Source organism: Triticum aestivum, chromosome 5B (assembly GCF_018294505.1).
Source record: "Triticum aestivum cultivar Chinese Spring chromosome 5B, IWGSC CS RefSeq v2.1, whole genome shotgun sequence".
NCBI classification, from domain to species: Eukaryota; Viridiplantae; Streptophyta; class Magnoliopsida; order Poales; family Poaceae; genus Triticum; species Triticum aestivum.
Genome location: NC_057807.1, coordinates 692,063,809 through 692,075,721, shown reverse-complemented (window position 1 = coordinate 692,075,721; position 11,913 = coordinate 692,063,809).

Below are 11,913 nucleotides of genomic sequence, written 5' to 3'. Positions count from 1 at the left end.
TTCTTTTTAATTACTACTACTAACATGGAAATTAAGCTAGCTAAAAGCTACAACTATTTTTTTTGGTTTTTCTTAAGGTTTATTAAACACACAAGAAGAAAGCATAAATAGAAAAATAAACTAGCATGGATGATACAATGAAAAAGTATGAGCGCCGACAACTAGAAATGAGTGTGTGAACATAAATGTAATGTTGGTGAGAAATAGTACTCCCCCAAGCTTAGGCTTTTGGCCTAAGTTGGTCTATGGCCACGGCTAGCCTGGCGGATATCCAAAGTAATAGTTGGGGTCGTACTGTGAAGAAGCCTCGGATTGCCACTGGTTGGCAATCACCTCCGGATCCCACTGGTAATCAGACTGTCATGAAGGATCAAATTGTGGTTCCGGCTCTGGCTCTATAGCTGATGTAGGGTTCCAGTAGGCGTGAATGGCCTCCAACGGAACAAGGTACTTGCCTGCAGATAAATCAAACAAGGAAGGAGCAGGCAGGGTAGTAGTCTCAGGATGATTACCAAATAGTAATTTGTACTTACGCGCATTTTCCCTATTCTTAACAATAAAGTCATGTGCTACCATCTTATATTTACTAATTGGAGGCACCGTAAGAGACACCACATTAATCCACATAAGCAAGATTAGTTTAGCCATTAGATTTATAAATTAATGGTTATGATATTTTACTGCACCATTCCTTTTTAGAAGAAAAACAACACGTACCCTAAAGGAAGTTTCCTACACGTACATAAATAGCAGTCCTCAACACCCTTGTGCCAGTTCCTTCAGGAATCAAAACTACATGATCCTCAAAAAAAAAACTACAGCCATCACGTACATAAAGAAAGGAGTCCTCAACTCCCACGTCAAACCATCAAAAAACACCACCTATATTAAAAGGAATATCCCTACCCGTACAAACAAAAGAGTCCTCAACACCACATGTAAGTTTTTTTTTTTGAAAAGAACACCACGTGCAAGTTACTTCAAACACCAAAAGTACAACCTACCCTTAAGAGAAAAACCAAAAGTACACCCATCACGTACAAAAGAAAAAATAGAGGCTGAGCCCACGTCAAACCATTAAAAAAAGAGAAACACGCCCACGTGGAAGTTCGAGCAAAAAGAAAACACACATCTGGATATAGGTTTTGCGTCGCCCTATAATGTGTATGGTCTCATCTCGCTTTTCTTAGAAAAAGAAAAATCACATGATTGTTTCTTAGGTCAAACTTGCCGCCTCCGTGCTCCCTCGCAATTGAGGTGTCGTGTCAGCATGGGAGTTCTATTACCGAATGATTTTCCCAATCCGTGATTTTCGTCGAGAAGCTGGATGCGAGATCAGGGAGCTGGATTTGAAAATTTCTTGGTGATGCATGGGTGGTTGCCAAACAGTCCATATATGTCCACAAATCCCTACTCTATGCCCATTCAGTTTACGACAAAAATTGCAATAAATTTCATTAGCAAATGTCCATCTAACAATAGTTCAGCACGCAGCTCAAGACCAATACATAGCTATACTATCTTAAATGATGGATCCCCTCTAAAATTACTTGAAATATTCTTTACTGCTCTGAAAGAACTTAATAGTTATTATTATGTCCTTTGATAGCATCTATTAATTCGACCGATAATTGATGTTATCTAAACTTACAAGGATCACCAAACCAGGTATTTAACCCAAGGAGTAAAATATTCCTTTCCATATTAAAAATACTACTGCAAATCTTAATGATGTTTCACGATTTTTCGAATTCTAAAAGATTCATGTAGAATGGATGCCATTTAGATATTTTTAGATTTTCCATATTTAAAATTCTAGCGCGTGCAGTTGCACGGGTTGATGACTAGTACTCTTATAATCTAGATAAACAGAGGCAGCAATTTCTCTTCCTTCTCATAATGCCTAATAGGTATGTTAAAGTGTGCAGCGAGGCGCGAGGCGAAGATGCCTCCAAGGACGGGGCCCTTAGTACGGTTAAGATTTAACCGTTTTGCAACAATAGCGCCCATACTAAATGTGTCATCATGAAACAAGGCATGGCACAAAATAACAATATCAGGGGCACTCAGGTTTCCACAGTTTCCGCGCCCAATTAAGTATCTACTAGCAAATATAGCAAAGTAACATAGAACAGGAAAGTGTATGCTAGTAATTCGTGCGTCGGAAACCTTCCTCGTTTCCCCTACAATAATGGTATCAATAAACCCATCCACATTGTCACGATGTGGTTCCTCTATGCTGCCCTCGAAAGGGATCAAACAAACCTGACAAAAATCATGAAGTGACATCTCCTTGTGCTCATCATATAAATGAAATTCCACCATAGGTGGTGAGCTCCTAGCATGGAAATGAAAGTTTTGCACAAAGATATTGGTGAGTAAGAGATATTGTTCGCGTTGGTCGTGGAGGGAGGCGGTGAGGCCTGCATTCTCAACCAATTCATAGAAATCATCATCAATCCCGGCTGCTCTCAAGAAATCATCACAAGGCCATTCACATGGTCGAACCTCCGCGGTGCGAGGAAGATTATATTTGGGCCTCTTATCCTCCTGACTTTGCTTATCCTTCGAGCTTCGGCTCGATGAGCCCCTCAAAAATCTCTTCACCTTTTTCTGAAAATTTCTGAAATTTTTAGTAACTTCAAAATAAAAGTGCACCAAACTCAACAAAATTGATAGCAACTACTCCTACAAGTGCCTAGAGGCAATATCATGCATCAAAACTACTTTTGACCACATAAATTTGACATGCAAGCTCAAGAACAGGGTCACCTAAGTAGTAAAAATATGCGATGGATAAAGCACTAGAACAAAAACTAATTGGAACATTGGAGGAGTTACATACCAAGGAACAATCCCCCAAAGCTGTTTTGTGAGAGGTGCTTTGAGCAAGGAGATCAAAAATGGCAGCAAAATGAGCTTGGACTCAGGTTTGAGCTGGTTAGTGATGTTTGTGGAGGAAGAAGGAGTGTATGGTAGCTGGAATAAGTGGAGGGGAGCTACCATGGGCCCACGAGGCAGGGGGCGCACCCAGGGGGTAGGGCGCGCCCTCCACCCTCGTGGCCAGGTGCTTGCTTCCCCTGTTGTGTTCTTAGTGCCAGATATTCTAAAAAATTCTAGAAAAATTCATATTTAAATTACAGGGCATTTGGAGAACTTCTATTTTGGGGTATTTTTTATTGCATTGATAATTCAGACAACAGACATAATATACTATTTTTGCTTTATTTAATATAAATAACAGAAAGTAAAAAGAGGGTACAGAGAGTTGTGTTTTATAAATTCATCCATCTCATGCTCATCAAAAGGAATCCACTAACAAGGTTGATCAAGTCTTGTTAACAAACTCATTCTGAATAACATGGAACTGGAGAATTTTCGAATAACACTAGGTTACCTCAACGGGGATATGCACGTCCCCAATAATAAGAATATCATATTTCTTCTTGACAGTAGGAAGAGTAAATTCAAAACCTCCAAAAATAATCGATGGAATTTTTCCAATAGAGTTTATACTATGAACTTGAGGTTGTTTCCTCGGAAAGTGTACCGTATGCTCATTGTCATTAACATGAAAAGTGACATTGCCTTTGTTGCAATCACTAACAGCCCCTGCAATATTCAAAAAGGGTCTTCCAAGAATAATAGACATACTATCGTCCTTGGGAATATCAAGAATAACAAAGTCCGTTAAAATAGTAACGTTTGCAACCACAACAGGAACATCCTCACAAATACCGACAGGTATAGCAGTTGATTTATCGATCATTTGCAAAGATATTTCAGTAGGTGTCAACTTATTCAAATCAAGTCTACAATATCAAGAGAGAGGCATAACACTATAACACCGGCTCCAAGATCACATAAGGCAGTTCTAACATAATTTCTTTTAATGAAGCATGGTATAGTTGGTATTCCTGGATCTCCTAGTTTCGTTCGTATTCCACCCTTAAAATATAATTAGCAAGCATGGTGGAAATTTCAGCTTCCGGTATCTTTCTCTTATTTGTAAAAATTTCTTTCATATACTTAGCATAAGGATTCATTTTGAGTATATCAGTTAATCGCATACGCAAAAATATAGGTCTAATCATTTCAGCAAAGCGCTCAAAATCCTCATCATCCTTTTTCTTGGATGGTTTAGGAGGAAAAGCATGGGTTTCTGAACCCATGGTTCTCTTTCTTTACCGTGCTTCCTAGCAACAAAATATCTCTTATCATAACGTTGATTCTTTGATTGTGGGTTATCAAGATCAACAGCAGGTTCAATCTCTATATCATTATCATTACTAGGTTGAGCATCAACATGAACATCATTATTAACATTATTGCTAGGTTCATGTTCATTATCAGATTGTGTTTCAGCATCAGAAATAGAAATATCATTGGGATTCTCAGGTGTGTCAACAACAGATTCACTAGAAGCATGCAAAGTCCCATCATTTTTCTTTTTCTTCCTCTTAGAAGGACTAGGTGCATCTACATTATTTCTCAGAGAATCCTGCTCAAGTCTCTTAGGATGGCCTTCAGGATACAAAGGTTCCTAAGTCATTTTACCAGTTCTAGTAGCCACTCTAACAGCATTATCATTGTTTTTACTATTCAATTCATTGAGCAAATCATTATGAGCTTTAAGTACTTGTTCTACTTGAGTGGTAACCATAGAAGCATGTTTACTAATAATTTTTAGTTCACCTTTAACATTAGCCATATAATCACTCAAGTGTTCTATCATATAAGCATTGCATTTTAATTCTCTACCAAAATAAGCATTGAAGTCTTCTTGCTTAACCATAAAGTTATCAAACTCATCTAAGCATTGGATAGCAAACTTAGTAGGAGGGATTTCAGCTTTATTATATCTATAGAGAGAATTTACCTTTACTACCTGTGTCGGGTTATCAAGATCATGTGTTTCTTCAACATGCGGTAAATTAAGACCATGTATTTCTTCAATAGGAGGTAAATTCTTAACATCTTCAGCTTTAATACCTTTTTCTTTCATAGATTTCTTTGCCTCTTGCATATCTTCAGGACTGAGAAATAGAATACCCCTTTTCTTCGGAGTTGGCTTAGGAGTTGGTTCAGTAATTGGATCAGGAATTGGATCAGGAAGTTTCCAATTATTTTCATTAGTCAACATATTATTCAATAGAATTTCAGCTTCATCTGGTGTTCTTTCCCTGAAAACACAACCAGCACAACTATCCAGGTGGTCTCTGGAAGCATTGGTTAGTCCATTATAAAAGATATCAAGTATTTCATTTTTCTTAAGAGGATGATCAGGCAAAGCATTAAGTAATTGGAGAAGCCTCCCCCAAGCTTGTGGGAGACTCTCTTCTTCAATTTGCACAAAATTATATATTTTCCTTAAAGCAGCTTGTTTCTTATGAGCGGGGAAATATTTAGCAGAGAAGTAATAAATCATATCCTGGGGACTACGCACACAAACAGGATCAAGAGAATTAAACCATATCTTAGCATCACCCTTTAATGAGAACGGAAATAACTTAAGGATATAATAGTAGCGAGTTTTCTCATCATTAGTGAACAGGGTAGCTATATCATTTAATTTAGTAAGATGTGCCACAACAGTTTCAGATTCATAGCCATAGAAAGGATCAGATTCAACCAAAGTAATTATATCAGGGTCGACAGAGAATTCATAATCCTTATCAGTAACAAAGATAGGTGAAGTAGCATAAGCAGGATCATATTTCATTCTAGCATTTAGAGATTTTTGTTTCAGCTTAGTTAATAATTTCTTAAGATCACTCCTATCATTGCAAGCAAGAAAATCTCTAGCAGTTTCCTCATCCATAACATAGCCCTCAGGCACAACAGGTAATTCATATCTAGGGGGAGAATCTTCATCGTCACTTTCATCAATATTATCAGTTTCAATAATTTCATTCTGTCTAGCCCTAGCAAGTTGTTCATCAAGAAATTCACCAAGTGGCACAGTAGTATCGAACATAGAAGTAGTTTCATCATAAGTATCATGTATAGCAGAAGTGGCATCATCAATAACATGCGACATATCAGAATTAATAACAGAAGCAGGTTTAGGTGTCGCAAGCTTACTCAAAGCAGAAGGTGAATCAAGTGCAGAGCTAGATGGCAGTTCCTTACCTCCCCTCGTAGTTGAGGGATACATCTTGGTTCTTGGATCTTCCAAGTTCTTCATAATGACAAGCAGATATACATCCCAAGTGACTCAAAGAATAGAGCTATGCTCCCCGGCAACGGCGCCAGAAAATAATCTTGATAAACCACAAGTATAGGGGATCGCAACAGTTTTCGAGGGTAGAGTATTCACCCCAAATTTATTGATTCAACACAAGGGGAGCCAAATAATATTCTCAAGTATTAGCAGCTGAGTTGTCAATTCAATCACACCTGGATAACTTAATATCTGCAGCAAAGTGTTTAGTAGCAAAGTAATATGATAGTACAGGTAACGATAGCAAAAGGTAATGGTAGCAAAAGTAATATTTTTGGTGTTTTGTAGTGATGGTGACAATAGCAACGGAAAAGTAAATAAGCAAAGAACAATATATGGAAAGCTCGTAAGCAATGGATCAGTGATGGATAATTATGCCAGATGCAGTTCATCATGTAACAGTCATAACCTAGGGTGACACAGAACTAGCTCCAGTTCGTCAATGTAATGTAGGCATGTATTCCGAATATAGTCATACGTGCTTATGGAAAAGAACATGCATGACATCTTTTGTCCTACCCTCCCATGGCAGCGGGGTCCTATTGGAAACTAAGGGTTATTAAGGCCTCCTTTTAATAGAGTACTGGACTAAAGCATTAACACAGAGTGAATACATGAACTCCTCAAACTACGGTCATCACCGGTAAGTATCTCGATTATTGTCACTTCGGGGTTAACAGATCATAACACATAATAGGTTACTATAGACTTGCAAGATAGGATCAAGACCTCTCATATATTGATGAAAACATAATAGGTTCAGATCTGAAATCATGGCACCCGGGCCCTAGTGACAAGCATGAAGCATAGCAAAGTCATATCAACATGAATCTCAGAACATAGTGGATACTAGGGATCAAACTCTAAAAAAATTAACTCGATTACATGATAAATCTCATCCAACCCATCACCGTCCTGCAAGCCTATTATGAATTACTCACGCATGGCGGTGAGCATCATGAAATTGGTGATGGACGTGTTGGAAATATGCCCTAGAGGCAATAATAAAATGATTATTATTATATTCCCTTGTTCCTAATCATTGTCTATTATTCATGCTATAATCGTGTTATCCGGAAATCATAATACATGTGTGAATACGTAGACCATAACATGTCCCTAGTGAGCCTCTAGTTGACTAGCTCGTTGATCAACAGATAGTCATGGTTTCCTGACTATGGACATTGGATGTCATTGATAACGGGATCATATCATTAGGAGAATGATGTGATGGACAAGACCCAATCCTAAGCATAGCACAAGATCGTGTAGTTTGTTTGCTAGGGCTTTTCCAATGTCAAGTATCATTTCCTTAGACCATGAGATCATGTAACTCCCGGATGCCGTAGGAGTGCTTTGGGTGTACCAAATGTCACAACGTAACTGGGTGGCTATAAAGGTATACTACAGGTATCTCCGAAAGTGTCTGTTGGGTTGACACGGATCGAGACTGGGATTTGTCACTCCGTATGACAGAGAGGTATCTCTGGGCCCACTCAGTAATGCATCATCATAATGAGCTCAATGTGACCAAGTGTTTGGTCATGGGATCATGCATTACGGTACGAGTAAAGTGACTTGCCGGTAACGAGATTGAACGAGGTATTGGGATACCGACGATCGAATCTCGGGCAAGTAACGTACCGATTGACAAAGGGAATTGTTACCGGGATTACTTGAATCCTCGACATTGTGGTTCATCCGATGAGATCATCGAGGAGCATGTGGGAACCAACATGGGTATCCAGATCCCACTGTTGGTTATTGACCGGAGAGTCGTCTCGGTCATGTCTGCGTGTCTCCCGAACCCGTAGGGTCTACACACTTAAGGTTCGGTGACGCTAGGGTTGTAGAGATATCAGTATGCGGTAACCCGAAAGTTGTTCGGAGTCCCGGATGAGATCCCGGATGTCACGAGGAGTTCCGGAATGGTCCGAAGGTGAAGAATTGTATATAGGAAGTCCAGTTTCGGCCACCGAGAAAGTTTCGGGTGTCAGCGGTATTGTACCGGGACCACCGAAAGGATCCCGGGGGTCCACCGGGTGGGGCCACCTATCCCGGAGGGCCCCATGGGCTGAAGTGGGAGGGGAACCAGCCCCTGGTGGGCTGGTGCACCCCCCTTGGGCCTCCCCTGTGCCTAGGGTTGGCAACCCTAGGGGTGGGGGCCCACTTGGCTTGGGGGCAAGTTCCCCCCTTGGCCGCCCCCCCCCCCTTGAGATGGGATCTCTAGGGGCCGGCGCCCCCCCAGGGCCCCTATATAAAGAGGGGGGAGGGAGGGTTGTGCACCCCTACTCCTGGCGCCTCCCTCTCCCTCCGTAACACCTCTCCCTCTCGCTGAGCTTGGCGACGCCCTGCCGAGATCGCCGCTGCTTCCACCACCACGCCGTTATGCTGCTGGATCTCCATCAACCTCTCCCTTCCCCTTGCTGGATCAAGAAGGAGGAGACGTCTTCCCCAACCGTACGTGTGTTGAACGTGGAGGTGCCGTCTGTTCGGCGCTAGGATCTTCGGTGATTTGGATCATGACGAGTACGACTCCCTCAACCCCGTTCTCTTGAACACTTCCGCGCGTGATCTACAAGGGTATGTAGATCCACTCCTCTCTCTCGTTGCTAGATGACTCCATATATTGACCTTGGTGAAGCGTAGAAATTTTTTATTTTCTGCAACGTTCCCCAACAGGAGGATGGTTGATGATGACGAAGGCGACTGATTCCCCTCTCCGGAGCCCCAACGGACTCCAGATCAGCCCTCCCCGAGAGAGTTTAGGGCTTGGCGGTGGCTCCGTATCGTAAAACGCGATGAATCTTTCTCTCTGGGTTTTTTTTCTCCCTGAAAGTGAATATATGGAGTCAGGGTTGAGGTCAGTGGAGTGTCAGGGGGCCCACGAGGCAGGGGCGCGCCCAGGGGGGTAGGGCGCGCCCCCACCCTCGCGGACAGGTGGAGGCCCCCCTGACGTGGATCTTCCTTCCAGTATTTTTTATATATTTCAAAATAATTCTCTGTTGATTTTCAGGTCATTCCGAGAACTTTTATTTCTGCACAAAAATAATACCTTGGCAATTCTGCTGAAAACAGCGTCAGTCCGGGTTAGTTCCATTCAAATCATGCAAGTTAGAGTCCAAAACAACAGAAAAAATGTTTGGAAAAGTAGATACGATGGAGAAGTATCACCCGCCGCCCTCTCCCTCGCTCCTGGCTATCGTCAATATGCGGGATGGGGTGGCGTCACCCGGAGATGATCGAGGCCGAGCTCAACCACTTCTACCACTACACCTGGGACTAGCAGGTCACCCTGTTGGTGGGTAACCAGTTCTCAGTGGTGTTCCCTGACGCGGTCAGTCACGGCTACGGCACCCGCAGCGGCGACATCACCCTTGTGCTCTACAAGCTTGTGGTAGACATCTCGGTGCCTGTCCGGGACCCCCTGGCTGTGGCTGTCTTGGACACGGCATGGATTCTCATCGGCGACCTCCCCGACATCGCTCGCTCCGAGAGGGTCATCAGGAGCATGTCCCGCATCCTCGGCAAGGTGGTCGTGGTGGACGAGCTCTCGCTTCGCAAGGACGAGGAGGTGTGGGTCAAGGTCAAATCCTTTGACTCGTCCAAGCTTTGTGCCACGATCCGGGTGTTCTTCAATGACCAGGGGTTCGACCTCCGGATCTCTCCTGAGCCGCCCAACCACATCGGCCGCCCTCACATCCCCGACGACAGCCTCTTGGGCGGCCCCGATGGTGGGGGCGTGGGGGAGCATCGCGGCGACCGTGGCCCCGCCATGACCGACACTCTGGCTCGGAGGACGACGACGACGAGTATGAGGACAGCCCCCGCGATCCACCTCCTCCCCCAGCAGCTTCCAGGGGTGGTTCGGGCACCGGTCGCGGCCACGGGGCGGCACCTCCACCTCCTACGGACGGGAGTGATGCGTCCAACGCGAGCCTCGCCGTTTTCCCGGTGTCGTCCCCCTGCTCCCCAGACGGTACTCCTCCCACCATCCCCTATGTGCTCTTGACCGGGATCGACTCCACGCCTGCTCCCCCGCCTTCCTTGGCGGCTCCTACACCTCCCGTGGGGGATGGGCTGGTCCCGGAAGGGGACCCGCCCCCCTCCACTCCCCACGCCGACCCAGTTCTGTCGGACCAAGGGATGCCTGAGTTCCCCCCTAGCCCGGATGTGACCCCGACGCTGACGGATCTGGTCCCTGCCGTGCTCGCCTCTCCTTCGACCCACCCCTCGGCCTCCTCGTGCATCGCCCTTGGTGGGTTGTCAGCGGTGGTGGCCACCCCGGTGGCCGCCGCCCCACTTTCGCCTCGGTCTGCGGCGTACTCCAGGAGGGCTCGGTCGACCTCGACCCCGGTGTCTTCCTCGCGACGCAGTGCTCGGATTGAGGCGGCCAGGCTGGCGGGTAGCCCGGCTCTGCCCATCCCCGAGCAGGCTGCGCTCCGGGCCGCTGCCCGGAACCTCGAGCCAGGTACCCCATCCGTTCCGGCCACCTCTGCTACTTGCTTCTTTTCTGCTTTGGAGTCGGCTCCGCTTGGCCACCTCGCTAAGGTGGCAGCGGACTCGGCCATAGTGTTCAGGGGGGAGGTTGCCCCCCCTCTAGTTCAGATCGAGGTGATCTGTGCGCGGGAAATCCTCAATGGTCGTCTGGCCAAGGCCCGCGCATGTCTCCCTCCCTCCTTGGCAGCCCCTTCCGGGGCTGCCCCGAGCGCCCCTTCCCTCACGGCGGCCGCCCCGGATGAGGTCCGGGGCCGCACCCGCTCCCGTACCGCAGCCCTCCGCGCCCAGAGCGCCTCACGTGTCTTGGGGTCAAGCAGCCCCCCAATGGATGCGTGATGCGAACCCTCTTCTGGAACATCCGCGGTTTCTGCCAAGATGGTCGACGCCGCCAACTCATAGCATACATGCGAACCGAGCGAATCGACATTGTGTCCATCCAAGAAATGATGCGTACAGAATTCTCCCTGTCGGAACTTGAGCATCTAAGCTCCGACTTGTTCGCTTGGCACTGGCTCCCTTCTAGTGGGAGTATGGGCCACTCAGGCGGCATCCTCCTAGGAGTGAAGGATGCCACCTTTGAGGTAGGAAGCATGGACCGGGGAGAGTTCTTCGTTAGCATGGAGGTGTTCGAATAGGCTCTGAATTTCAAATGGGAAATAATTGCGGTTTATGGCCCTGCCGACCACCACCGGTCTGAGGCCTTCCTCGCTGAGCTCCGTAGGAAGGTAGCATCCGCCCAGCTACCAGTGGTAGTGGGCGGCGATTTCAACCTCATCAGGATGGAAGAAGACAAGGGCAACAATTTAGTGAACTTTCCTCGCATGCAAATGTTAAATGATTACATTGCTGACATGGGGTTGCGTGAGCTCGATCGAGTCGGAGCCAGGTGCACTTGGACTAACCGCCAAGTTGATCCAACTCGCTCGGTCCTTGATCGGGTTTTCGCCTCCCCTGAGTGGGACATTCGTTGCCCCCTAGCGTCGCTCCGGGCGATTACGCGGATTGGTTCAGACCACATCCCCCTACTTCTCTCTTTAGAGAATGAGTGCCAACCCCTGCCGCCCCGCTTCCGGCATCGAAACCTCCAGCCTGGATTTACTGCCGCGGTGGTTGCCAGGTGGCGCGAGGCACGTGATGCCCCCCACCGTGCCCTCTCAGTCGTTGATTCATGGCATTTCTGTGCCAAAAGG